This window comes from Sycon ciliatum, chromosome 9, assembly GCF_964019385.1.
Source record: "Sycon ciliatum chromosome 9, ocSycCili1.1, whole genome shotgun sequence".
In the NCBI taxonomy this organism is placed as follows: domain Eukaryota; kingdom Metazoa; phylum Porifera; class Calcarea; order Leucosolenida; family Sycettidae; genus Sycon; species Sycon ciliatum.
Genome location: NC_088651.1, coordinates 11,177,472 through 11,192,161, shown reverse-complemented (window position 1 = coordinate 11,192,161; position 14,690 = coordinate 11,177,472).

Here is a 14,690-nt window from a genome sequence, read left to right as displayed (position 1 = left end):
TGCATAAAGTCAGCCTAGAATACTGACGTCAGCTTTGGACATTACTCTGACTCGGACCACAAGCCCTGATTTATTCTGACCTACATGTGTACCGTGTGAAGTAGCGCGAGAGCCAAGCTGGTCGTAATAATACGTGTAACAGCCACGAACGTAATTCAACCAAAGAAGACTACCACATTACATGAGCATGAACACTTGCATTCCATTTAATACATTCCTATGTTGTAGATGTCAGGCACTGTAGTGTTCACGTCTACATACACATTGTGGCATTCCTTGGCCACCCAGACATTCATGATAGTAGCGCATCGTGTCATGTTATGCATGGAGCATGTGCCGTTTCCCGAGCGCACGTGTGAAATGAACTTAGCGGCTTTTAGTTGCTGTGCATGAGTTGAGTCTGGACTCATGATCTGGTGTGTACATGCGATCATGTGATCTTGTAGTTGAGCGTATGTGTTATTTGGATTTCCTTGGTCATGACCAAACAATAAAACATGATCAAATTATTTCTACACATTCAACAATGCCAAGAACTCACCTGGTCCCCAAGTAGCTCATTATCTTCTTTTTCAGCATGAAAGTTGGATACTAAGGCGGAGTGTGATGGTCGGCCAAGCTGGTGCCGTTTGCAGTTATTGTACTTATCCGTGAGAAGCTTCATGGGCAAGGCCCTTGCAGACTTCAACTCGGACTGTATATGCAGCACCAGGCTGTCAAATGTTTGGTAGGCCGACAGCTGGTCACTCCCTTTGCCACTTCGTTGCCGGTGCATAGTGGCCAGGTGGGTGAAGGCACTGTATCATGCTCCGACGTTGATAGTGGATTTCCGCTGCAACGCAATCTGGGCCATTCTGGAGCGAAAGCCAAAATTCTTGCGTTGTTCTCCAACTCTGCTTGATGCACATGTCATGAGGCACAAGTCTGCAGATGTGGATTCAATCATTGTACATCTCTCCTTGTTCTACGCTTTGCTGGTACATGGTGTCCCATCATCACATACATGTATCTCCTCCAATTCAGAATGGCTTGAAAAGTCATGGCCACGTCCAAGTGGCAGCCGACCCAGCAACGTTTTGTTAGTGTATGTACTGTAGCACTTGCGGTGGTACCATCCGCGGACGCTCTCCTCGGTGCAGTGGCTCTCGCACAAGAAGGTATAGCTCGTCCTGCCTGCATTTAGCAGCTTCAAACAAAGTTTCCCAACTCTGCAAAGTAAATCGGGTTTGCTTTTCCTGCGATGCATTGAACGCAATGGCACAAGCAAAATTCCCGCGATACAACGCCATTCCCAGGACGAGGCCTAAGAAGCTCCACGGCCTCTTCCTCCATCATGTCAAAAGGTGTCTACCATGCTGTGAGCGGTGGGCAGGAGGCACTCAAACAGCGCGAAACGCAACTACTATGCAACAACCAAACGAAAATGCAATTCTACATTTCAAAGAGTATCCTGTCGGTGTCGTCGTCATCTTCAAAAATTCGAAAAAGGCGCTCGTTTCCGTGAACTGTGCACCCCCAGATGGTGCGCAGTATCGCCGACGAGAGCGGAGAAATTGGCTTCTCCTGAGCTTCTGCTCTAACTCTGAAGATGACAACAAGCGGAATCCAGGTCAGGTATACATACTTTAGGCCGTATACGCAGTGAAGAACCCAGGTTGTCTGCTTGAGACTGAAACGGATTTTTTTTGAAGTTTGGGCCGCTGGACTAAAAGTCAACAAAAAAAAGTATACACTGACCTGATCAACTGCTAACGAAGCAACTACAAAAACAAAATCGACATCGTCCAAAAAGGGCAAAGAATGCATATATGGCGGCAGTGCGTGCAGGACCACAACTACAATTTTTTTTAAATGTGCAAATGTCGAGGATGACATCGACAACCGCCGAGTTTCATGAATCAACACACCGGAAATTGAGAAATGAAACCTACTGCAGGCCAGGTTGTACACAAATAGTGACGCTTCACGTCTACGATCATGTTGCCGCCAAGTCATGCCCCCCCCCCCCCCCCCCCTCCGGAGGTCGCGGTCACGATTTGAAATGTGGCAGCGACATTTTGGTCAAATTCATGCTGTTGCCATGCAATTTGGACGCATGGCCGCATGGACGCTAGTGTTTGTCGCAGTGTGAGCGTGCCCTTATTGTCGATGTTGCCATCATGAGAATAAAGAATTCAATGATTTCAGAATGATCGTGCACTCTTTACCATCCATGTTCATTCGTCATAAACGAAATGTGGATTTTCCAATAAAGTTCTTGAGTATGTCATGGCTCGTAGCACCACTTCTAATACTATGGCACAGAACATGTACATTTGAGATCAGCGGGAAGAAGATGACGACGTCCACTAATTTAGTATCTGTGCAAGCTGCTGTATTTCCTGTAAAGCTACGTTTACAGGACAATATATAATGTATGACTCATATTGCTCGGCCCAGTACAAGATCAATTTAGTCCGGAACTTGGTGGATAGGGCAAGACGCATTTGCTCTGACAGTAAATTACAACCTGAACTCGATTTCCTGCGCTCAGTTTTCCTGAAAAATGGATATCCATCATCACTCTTAGCAAAACTGCTCACGAGCAAAGAGCCGCGGAAGGAACACAAAATCGGGCCAACACCGTGTCGGGTGTTCTTATGCCTGCCTTGGAAAGGCTCTGAATCAACAAAAGTCAGTCGTGCAGTGAAATCGATCGTGCAAAAGACATACTATGCAGTGAATGTAGTTACTGTCTTTACAACGGTGCGTTCGTTCACAGTGTTGAAGGACGTCCTGCCAACCCACCATTTGAGCCATCTCATTTATCAATTTGAATGCCGACAATGTGGTAGTCGGTATGTTGGCAGGACGCTTCAACACTTGTCCGAACGCATCAAGCAGCACGTCCCATTATCATTGTTGTCCCAGGCTGCCAGGTTAAGCAGGCCGAAGCGTGGGAGACCACGAAAACATCCGCTGCCTATTTCTACACCTAGCACGGCTCACAATTCGGAAACAGAAACACCGACTACTTCCATGGAGAACGAGCAGACTAATCTGGTTCCCCCCTCGGAAACCGGACCACGGCAAGGGAGGCCGCCGGACGGTCGCTCCTCGACAAACCATGTTGCTACAACGGTAAGAGCGGAAGGGGAACAACTTGAAAACATAGCAGAACCGAGGAGAAGCAAGAGACTAGCAGAGGCACGACTGAGACAAGTGGAGAACACAAGGCAAGGAGACGCAGGAGGAAGCACAGGCACGGCACAGAACGAATCAAGGAGAGGGAAGCGGTGTCGCGAGGAGATGGAGACTGATGACGACGAATACGAGTGCGATGGGATGGACGGCGGCATTGGAATGGAGGTGGAGGATGAGAGTAGTGATGAGGAGGAGTTTGATGTTGACAAGAGGAAGTCTGCAGTGTACAAGCATTTGGTGTACAGTCCAGAATGTCGTAAGGTGTTTGACGATTCCTGGTTTAGTGTTATTCGTTGCGCACGTTTCTTCAAGCAATTGCAGGTGTTGGAAGCTGTGTATATTCGTACTCGTGACCCTGTGCTATGTAAACAGAAAGAAAACGTTGTATCACTCACACTCTTCAAGTAACATACACGCACCATTACATTCATTCACACAGTATCACATTCATCTGCCACTACCTTTCTCACATACACTATATTCACACATTGCAAAGGTGCAAACTTCGCTTTTTGTACTTGTTAGCTGCTGTATTTCTACCTGAAACCATATTAGCTACATGTATATAAGTGTGTGTTTTAGTTATTACATTTTTATGTGACGGCGTTCCACTGATGACAGTCACAAGAAAACGTTATGGAACTTGACTTTCTTCATTTTTGCTGTTGTTATGAGTGCACAATTTATCTTATTTATTGCCATTTTACGACTATTGTCTCCTCGTCGATTGTTTAAATACAATAATAACTGACTGATATTTCCTTTGTTACTCTCTTCATTGGTTGATGTACTTTGCCTGTCGCTGCAAATTCTTTATTATTGTTTTGATGTTGGATTTCGGATTGAGTTTCTTTCCTTTCTTCCTCTTCCTTCAACTATTTCTTGTCCCTTTGGTTTTTATTTTTTTATTTTTTCACTTTTTTTTGCTGTCCCACCCATGGAAATATTTCCCGGTGGGTCTGGCTTATCGCCTTCGAAAGAAGTGAATAAAGGAGACATCATAATGAAGGTACGTGTTGGGTCGTAAGTATCCACGCAAACACACATCCAGTCAAAATAAGGCACTTGTCAAAGTATCCGAGCGTTTTCGGTCCCTTCTCATCAGGGATTATACAGGGAATGGCTCAAGTTGGAAAGACTAAAACTTATATAGCGTAAAGATATGAGATAACAACACTCGTGACAAGGTGGAAAATTATCAAGTTCAGCAGGACGCAAAACTCGAAGGAAATAATAATAGTGACAAGAACATAGTGAGCAAACTAAGTTACATTGTTAACACCTCGACGAGGAGTAACACCAAACAATTGTAGCGACAACACATTTTCTTTCTGTACGCAAAGTTCAGGATCTAACTTACGGATATACAAAGCTTCTAACACAGCCAGATGCAACGCACATCTACCACGTGACAATATTGAGAACACATTATCACTGTACAACTCACGACAATTGGTACGGGCTGACAGATGTTGCTTGATTGACGAAGTGCGATTCTTAGCTCCGTTGGGTGGTCACTATTATTATTTCCTTCGAGTTTTGTGTCGTGCTGAACTTGATAATTTTCCACCTTGTCACGAGTGTTGTTATCTCATATCTTTACGCTATAAGTTTTAGTCTTTCCAACTACAGTGCATTTCAAAACTATAGACGCGTAGGGTTTTTGAAATATTTCAAATTTGGCTGGAACTTTTTGAGAATAGTTTTCGGAATATTGCTCAGGATCGCTCCACAATTACTCTCATATAGTTTCTAAAGGATTGGATAACAGACGCCCAATTTGGAAATTTTTATGCACAAAGTGATCACAGATTTTATGTGGTATAGATGCTGGCATAACGGTTTTTGCCTAGGTACGCGTCTATAGTTTTGAAATGGACTGTAGAGCCATTCCCTGTATAATCCTTGATGAGAAGGGACCGAAAACGTTCGGATACTTTGACAAGTGCCTTATTTTGACTGGATGTGTGTTTGCGTGGATACTTACGACCCAACACGTACCTTCGTTATTAAAGTATTAGGGGCCGTCCGTAAATATCGATGTTTTTTTAGAGACGATATTGGTGCTTCTCTCCCTTGACCCCCCCCCCCCTCCCCCCAGAAGACGCATATGTACATCTAGATCATGGAATCAATATTTTTGGATGCTCATTTTTTCAAATCCTTGTTCAGACAGTGAAGACTGGAAACTCTTGTGGAGTTCGTCCGTGTTTGTTCGCACTGCCTCTACGTCTTGAAAAAGGTCTCCTGCAGGCATCGTTCGGCCGATTTCCACAATCAATAGCTCATTCTTTTGCTCTTGAAATTCGCCATGGGCGTCCAGCTTCCAATTTTTGATTTTGTTCTTGTGTCGCGAGTTTTAGCTCCGCGAACGGAAGCTGGTTTCACATTTCTTGTATAGCCATTTAGACGTCCGCGTGCAGGGATCGGCGAAACTTCAGATATTTACATCGATATTTTTCTGATGCTCGAAAAGACGCACATGGCTCAAACCCCCTCCCCCCCAGACGCACCAATATCGTCTCTAAAAAAACATCGATATTTACGGACGGCCCCTTATCCGCCTCCGACTTCTTGTAAAATAATAATAATAATAACTCGTGTCTTCTTGTGAGAGTCACTATGGCATGAGTGCTGAATCCTGACGCGCGGCTCGGAAGTCAGGTTTGACGCTACGTGTGTGCCACAACTACTTGCACAAGTCAACTCAGCACTAGACAGCAGCCGCACCTCTGCATCTAGCCGCTGGGCTCATCCTCACTCCTCAGCGGCCTCACAGGACTGGGATCTGAGTAGATCTAATACAAGTAGTGGTCTGCTCAGTCTGTACTGTAGTAGTGGTGCCAGTCGAAACCCATCTCTACTCCAGTTTTATTCACAACACCAATTGGGCCATATTGTGACATAATCATTCTGATTGAATTTTGTCGTACAGGGCTAGGGCCGGCCACTACCATGACTACGAGTCGCGCGCTTGTATGATGTAGAGTCTACTGACAGTACCGTTTCCAGCCAGGTTGTGCTGCATGCCGCATTCGGCCGCACTCTAGAGTCTAGTAGTTACGATGTTCGCCAGATTGAGCGACGAAACGACTCCAAAAGATCCAGGGCCCCGAATCCGCCTGAGCTGCAAGGGTCAAAGACCGCATACCTGTAAGCTGTTACTAGTACTTGAAATCAGGGAGTCGTAAAAGCCCCTGCTTGAAATCAGTGTTGCCTCATATGGCCGCTGCCCGTCCTTATCGGATATCTACCGTCTCCATCTTGAGCACACGATCTTGCGACGCCGACTCCGCCGAGTCCCAGATCGGACCACGCGTGTGCATGGCTCAGCATATGTGCGAGTACTTGGCGAGCTGTGGCTGTGTGTACACGTCCTGTTGAGTTCGTGGTTGTCTCTGTTCAAATTGTCGTCGTTTGTTTGAGAAGCAGCAAAATTGCAACAAACTACGCAAATAATACTAATAGGTTACCGGGAGTCTGGTGCATGAGCAGCTGGCGAATTTGAAGAGGAACGACTCGTCAACCGGGACCTAAATTGGCAAGGTATGTCCGTGACTGTGTTCTTGTTAAAGTATGTGATCGAAAATCAACTTTGCTAGCATCCATCCGTTGTAGCAAAGGTGCTGAGCTCGTACGTTGTAGACTGTCATGCAGTTCAGCGAGGCCACAGTCGCGTGTCGAGTAATGAATCTCAGATTTCCGTGCGTGGGTCACTCCTCTCGCCCGCACCACATAGACTCTTGACATATCTATTGCGGACAGTTATCGGCTGATGACAACATCTCCGACACACAGCACTCTGTCTTCCACACTTCCACACCAGTCGAAATGTGTAGAAAGTTGGGAATTCTGACGGGCGAACCCGTCCAACTCCGGCTTGCCATTTCGAATAAAATGTGTGTGTGTGTGTGTGTGTGTGTGTGTGTGTGTGTGTGTGTGTGTGTGTGTGTGGCGCGCTTCAATGGGGCAGTCGTCTGGAAATGCGTTCATGCTATCCACGCTGCATGTGAGGGATTAACTCCGTGCAAGACTTCCGCCATTAAGGACGAGAATGGAAACCTGTGCCAGTCGACTGAGGATCAATGCAAGCGGTTCCAGAGGCATTTCACATCTGTCCTGAACCCAGAGAGCTCGTACAACCCCGATATCATGGCTTGCGTTGAGCAGCGACCTGTAGTGTCGAGCCTTGAGGAACCACCAACCATGCATGAGATCTCCAAGGCCATTTCTCGACTTCGCAATGGCACCGCTGCTGGTTCATCGAGGATACAGCCAGAGTTGCTAAAGTTCGGTGGCGAGGAGCTCAACAACAAGCTCATGGAGCTGTTTGGAGATGTGTGGCGAGATAGCTGCGTTCCGCGGGAGTGGGCGGATGCTACCCTCATCCCCATTCCAAAGAAGGGAGATTTGTCGCAGTGCGACAATTGGCGGGGCATTGCGTTGCTGGATGTGGTCGGCAAGGTCTTGGCGAGTGTCCTTCAGAGAAGGCTGCAGGTATTCGCAGAGGAATTTCTCCCTGAGTCCCAGTGCGGGTTCCGGCGAGGGCGTGGCTGCTCTGACATGATCTTCACCGTCCGACAGCTCATGGAAAAGTCAATCGAACATCAGGCCAAGGGATTTTTTGTGTTTATCGACCTGAAGAAGGCCTATGATTCAGTGCCCAGGGGGTGTCTGTGGCAGGTCCTCGGCCGTGCGGGAGTACCAGAAAAGCTTATCAACATCATCCGGTCGTTCCACGACCCCATGTCAGCATCGGTGCAGTTCAACAACATATTATCAGACCCGTTCAGCATTGGCAATGGTCTTCGCCAGGGGTGCTCTATGGCGCCGGTCCTTTTTAATATCTTTATGTGGGCCGTGATGACCCAGTGGCAACACCGCGTCAGGAGAGTTGACGGGGTTGGCTTCGAGCTCCGCTCAGCATACAGCAGCGATTTATACCGTAAACCCCGCCGTGACGACCAACACCATTGCCTAACAGATTCCCAGTTTGCTGACGACTCTTGTTTATTCGCTACGACTCGGTCTGGAGCGGGGGCAGCATTGTGCTGTCTTCACGAGGTGGCGTCGGGATTCGGCTTGACCATCAGTGCAACGAAGACTCAGTTTGTAGTTGTTGGCCCCGGCATCACGCTTACTGACCGCGCTCCCCTCCAACTTGGTCAAGCGGAGGTGGAATGCGTACCGCATTTCAAATACCTCGGTTCTGTAGTGGACAGCGGTTGCCGTTCGTCTCGGGACATCGCCGCAAGGATTGCCCAAGCCTCCAGGGCCTGCGGTGCTCTTCGGAGGTCTGTATTCTCCAATCCACATCTGCTGATGCACACCAAGCGGTGCGTATTCAATGCTTGCGTTCTGTCCCTGCTGTTGTATGGCTCTGAGTGCTGGACGCCCCTTCAGCATGACCTGCAGAAGCTCTCAACCTTCAGCATGAGGTGCATCCGATCCATCCTCGGGGTCTCTCGAAGCCGGATGTGGGACGAACACATCACCAATGAAGAGCTACTGGTGCGCTGGGGAGACTCCGAGACGATTAAAGACAAAATTGCACATCGGCGGTTGGAGTGGTTGGGGCATGTGGCGCGGATGCCGGACAACCGCATCCCAAAACAGGTACTGTTTGGCTCCTTCTTGCAGCGTCGCCCAGCACATGGCCCACGCCGCAGATGGAAGGACTGTGCTGTCCGAGATCTACGTGCCCGTGGCGTGGAGGCATCATGGTATGATGTTGCATGTGAGTCTCGCGCGGAGTGGCGCAGCACCTACCAAGAGCCTGACAATGTGCCTGAGCCTCCGCCCCGAGTGGTATGTACGGTATGCGGACGGGATTTTGCACGGAAAGGAGACATGGCTCGGCATAAGTGTCTGGAGGAGCGTGCGCGGCCTGTGTCTGAGCAGCGGGGCGCCAGTCAGTGCGGGCGGTGTGGGCGGTGGCTGAGAAGCCGCGGTGGCTTGGTCCGGCATGTGTGTGCCTCAACGGTGGATGCCGCAGTGCCACCTGGAACTACCGGAGCGTCGGCACCGGCGGAGGGATGTTGTGCCGCGCATTGTGACAGGTGTGGTCGCTGCTTTCGCGGTGTCCGGGGACGGGGAAGGCATCGCTGTTCAAGGGTGGCTCATAGACCAACAGCAGCGGAGCGCTCAGCCTTCCAGCACGTGTGCATATGCGGCAAGCGGATGCGACTACCCGTGCACCTGGAGCGTCATCGAGCGTCGTGTCCTCTCTCTCTCTCTTCTCAAGTTTCCCAGTGATGGGATCACGTGACCCTTTTGCGGCAGTGACTCTACAGGACAGGACAGGTGTGTGTGTGTGTGTGTGTGTCAAGTTGCTATGTCTAACATAGCTGTTCGCTATCATCGCTTCCGCGATGGGCATGTCTGAGGTCTGATGTGTGTGTGTGTGTGTATGTGTGTGCACACGTCTTTCTTCTCTTTCTCAGACTCCTCCTGACTTTTCTTTCATTCTCCTGGGTGGTTACCAACAGCCAGTGCATGCCGAAGTATGTGGTGTGATGTGTGTGCGGAAAAAAATATGAAAAAGACCAAAACGTAGGGATTCACTGGCCAGAAAATGCCACTTCACAGCTGTGTGGTGTAGACCAGGCTGAATAGTGGCGGTCAATCATTCTGTCTTGCAAGCTGTTGAATGGTGCAATCCCAGCACAAGCTGCTATGGCTTCTGCTGTAGCATCGCTATCATCGCCTCCGGCAATGGGCGTCCAATGGTCCAATAGTGTGTGTGTGTGTGTGTGTGTGTGTGTGTGTGTGTGTGTGTGTGTGTGTGTGTGTGTGTACATGGTGTGTGTGTGTGTGTGTGTGAGAGAGAGAGAGAAAGAGAGAGTGTGTGCGCACGCGCGCACGTGTGTGTGTGTAAGTGTGTGTGTGTGTGTGTGTGTGTGTGGGAGTGTGTGTGTATGTGTGTGTGTGTGTGTGTGTGTGTGTGTGTGTGTGTGTGTGTGTGTGTGTGTGTGTGTGTGTGTGTGTGTGTGTGTGTGTGTGTGTGTGTGTGTGTGTGTGTGTGTGTGTGTGTGTGTGTGTGTGTGTGTGTGTGTGTGTGTGTGTGTGTGTGTGTGTGTGTGTGTGTGTGTGTGTGTGTGTGTGTGTGTGTGTGTGTGTGTGTGTGTGTGTGTGTGTGTGTGTGTGTGTGTGTGTGTGTGTGTGTGTGTGTGTGTGTGTGTGTGTGTGTGTGCATGTGTGTGGTACGCCCATCACCGGTGACAATGTACAAAGTGCGTTCACACGAGACTGAGCACCAGCTTTGCAGGTTCAGTACACACACACACACACACACACACACACACACACACACACACACACACACACACACACACACACACACACACACACACACACATACACACACACACCTTGACCTTGACCTTGATACACGTTGCGTGGATAGGTTACACGGTCCCCGTCAAGGGAGAGGGGTGGAAGAGGCTGAGGAGCAGCACTTCTGATGGCGCACTAGATGGTGACGTAGTCGGAACTTCCTTTGGCAAGGGCACTCAAACGGGAAGTCGGCCCTTTCCGACACTGTCCTTCGTTTCGTGCGGTCGCACTTGTGTCTGGCCAAGCCGCTGCTGGACTTGAAACTCTGGTGGCAGGTGCTGCACTGCGGAGTGACCGGGGTGCCGGGGTGCTCGATGTTGGGAGCAGGTCCGTGATCGCACCGATGGGTAGCCAATCCACGGGGCTACGGAACCAACGTTGGCAGAGACGACATTGGCAAGCGCCAGCCTGATTGCACACTGGTTTCTGTCGTTCTGCCAAGCATTTGTGACGCTTCTCATCTGATGGGCGAGAGAAGTAACGATCACATACTTGGCAATGGACATTGGGTGTGGGCGGTTCGGGCTCGAAACAGCGGTACATGCGGCGCCAGTCGGGGCGAGAATCTGCCAGATCGTACCATCCCTCCACAGCATTCAGGGCCTTCAGGTCTGCACTAATGCAGTCCTTCCAGCGTTTGCGTGGACCGCCATGTGGACAGCGGGATGGGAGCAGACCGAACAACAGAATCTTCGGGATGCGCTCTGGTGACATGCGAGCAACATGACCCAGCCACTCAAGTCGTCGCTGGCGAATCCGGACAGCAAGTGGGCGCTTGTCGCCCCACATTTCCAGCAACTGATCATTGCTGATCCGCTCTTGCCAGGCGTCTGTCTAACCTTGTTATGCCGAGAACGGTACGCAGACACTGCATGTAGAACGTGGAGAGCCTCCGGATGTCGGCTTGGAGGAGTACCCAGCACTCAGCTCCGTACAGCAGAATGGTGACAACGCACGCATTGAAGATATTCTTCTTGGTGCGGACGGACAGATGGTGGTTGTTGAAAACTGGCTGCCGCAGGGAGCCAAACGCACGGGAGGCAGCCGCAATTCTGGAGGAGATGTCAATCGAACACCGGCCAGACGTATCGATCATCGACCCAAGGTAGCGAAACTCCGTTACGCACTCGATCTGGTTCGAACCAACACAAACAGGGGCGGGGTCCGCATCAGAAATGTCTCTGCCGATCACCATGAACTTGGTCTTGGAGAGACTAACTGTCAGTCCAAACTCGGAGGCGACTTCATCGAATGTCACTGCAGCTCGCTCGAGCCCGGATCGAGATGTCGCAAACAGTGTGGAATCATCCGCAAACTGGCATTCAGTTACGGTGTCTGACACTGCTGTGCGACGAGGCTTCTGCATTAGCTGACCATTGATGTTGTAGCGGATATCGACACCGAAGCCATCCACGCCTTCCATCCGCTGCGTATGAAAGACAACAGCCATGTACAGGTTGAAAAGGACCGGTGCCATGGAGCAGCCCTGGCGCAGGCCATTCTGTACCTCTAGCGGGTCCAACAGCCGACCATCAATGTGTAGACACGTCTCCATGTCCTTATGGAATGCTCTGATAATGCTGACCAGTTTCTCCGGTACACCGAGACGGAGGAGAACAGCCCAAAGCGCGGCACGGGGGACGCTGTCGTATGCCTTCTTCAGGTCGATGAACAGTAAGAAGGCTCTGTCATGATGTTCCAAGACCTTCTCGCTGATCTGGCGTACAGAGAAGATCATATCAGTGCAGGATCTAGCGCGATGAAATCCACACTGGGAATCAGGAAGGACTTCTTCAGCCACTGTCTGCAGCCGGGTTTGGACAATGCGAGCGACCACCTTGCCGACCACATCCAGCAGAGCAATTCCTCGCCAGTTGTCACAAAGTGACAAGTCACCCTTCTTCGGAAGAGGGACCAGGACAGAATTTACCCAGTCTTGCGGGACTCGTTCTTCTTCTCACACGGTGGCCAGCAAGTTGGTGAGCGAACAGTTGAAGGTGTCGCCGCCAGCCTTGACCAGCTCTGGAATAATGCCTGAGCTGCCGGCTGCTTTGCCATTTTGGAGTTGCGCGATGGCTTTGGTCACTTCAGCTAACTGTGGTGGGATTGCAAGATCATCCTGGCTCTCCAGCTGTAGCAAGAGCGCAAGGACACGGGGTCGGCACAGCTACGAATGTTCAGGACACCTTTGAAGTAACCACACCACCTTGTCGCACGTTCCTCCTCTGTGGTGCACACACAACCGTGTTCATCCTTGATGGCCTGCACCTTAGCTGGGGCAAGGCCAAGAGTAGCACGCTGAATATCACGAATACATTTCCAGACCGTTGCGCCATTGAAGCGTGCTCGCTCCGCCTCCGCAGCTTTCTCCTCTAGCCACTGTGTTTTCGCACGGCGTATGGCAGAACGGGAGGCATTGCGCACTGATCTAAATTCACGGGCAAACTGATCGTCCTGGGGACCATGGGCAATCCATGCTGCATAGGCATCATTTCTACGCTTCAGCAGTGGTTCAGCAGTGGTTCAGCAGTGGTTCAGCAGTGGTTCAGCAGTGCTTCAGCAGTGGTTCAGCAGTGCTTCAGCAGTGCTTCAGCAGTGGTTCAGCAGTGGTTCAGCAGTGGTTCAGCAGTGGTTCAGCAGTGGTTCAGCAGTGGTTCAGCAGTGGTTCAGCAGTGGTTCAGCAGTGGTTCAGCAGTGGTTCAGCAGTGGTTCAGCAGTGGTTCAGCAGTGGTTCAGCAGTGCTTCAGCAGTGGTTCAGCAGTGCTTCAGCAGTGCTTCAGCAGTGGTTCAGCAGTGGTTCAGCAGTGGTTCAGCAGTGCTTCAGCAGTGGTTCAGCAGTGCTTCAGCAGTGGTTCAGCAGTGGTTCAGCAGTGGTTCAGCAGTGGTTCAGCAGTGCTTCAGCAGTGGTTCAGCAGTGCTTCAGCAGTGGTTCAGCAGTGGTTCAGCAGTGGTTCAGCAGTGGTTCAGCAGTGGTTCAGCAGTGCTTCAGCAGTGGTTCAGCAGTGGTTCAGCAGTGGTTCAGCAGTGGTTCAGCAGTGCTTCAGCAGTGGTTCAGCAGTGGTTCAGCAGTGGTTCAGCAGTGGTTCAGCAGTGGGTCCAGGGTGTCACTACTGTCAATGTACCAGTCCGGTTGGGGGCGACTTCGTCGTCCCAGGACAGTGTCACCAGTTGTCATCAAGGCATCACGAAGCACATTCCACTGTTCATCAAGACTAGCGCCATCGTCAGGCGATGAGTCAGCAAGAGAACACACACACGCACACACACACGCACACGCACACACACACACACACACACACACACACACACACACACACACACACACACACACACACACACACACACACACACACACACACATTTTCTCTTATAGCAATGATAGCGAACAAGATCTGAATGAGACAGATCAAGACTTGCACAAGATAACTGTCTAATCCACACAACTGGCGAAGCCATGTGAATCGACCACCAATGCACGCCTGGTCTACACCACACGGAGTACATCGGCGTAAAACGGCCAAGACAGTTACCTATGCACACCCTACACTTGCTGGGGTAACCAGTATAGACAGCACGCTGCTTTGATAGAAGCAGAAACTAGATGCACTGGTACCTTGAAGTGAGATGGGAGTTACTTTACCAACCAGCCTCGGCTACTGAGTATTGGGAACCCAGAGTCAAAAGACATACCAACAACCTCAGCCATACACACACACACACACACACACACACACACACACACGCACAAGGACACCCCCCCCCCCCCATACACCATTGACCATTTGACACCCATCGTCGGAGCCGATGATAGCAATTCTACAGCAGAAGTTACAGTCAGACCTTGTATATCCGCACACATTGTTTTCCACAAAGATATCCAGATAGGCGAGGGAACCGGATAATCGAACACAAATACTGAATGTATGGAAGGCATATGCTGTAAATCGGTAACCAACGAGTTTCTTCCGGATGGCGAGGGATCCGGACAAAAGAGGACCAAATAAGCGAGGCCTGACTGTGTAGCAAGTTGTGGTGCCCCATACACACACGCACACATGCACACACGCACACACATCACCACCACCATGCTCTAATAGTAGATAATAATTATTATCGTAGTGCATCGCGTATTTCAACGTTGCTAGGCTGCTTCTGCTTGTGTCTGCAGATGT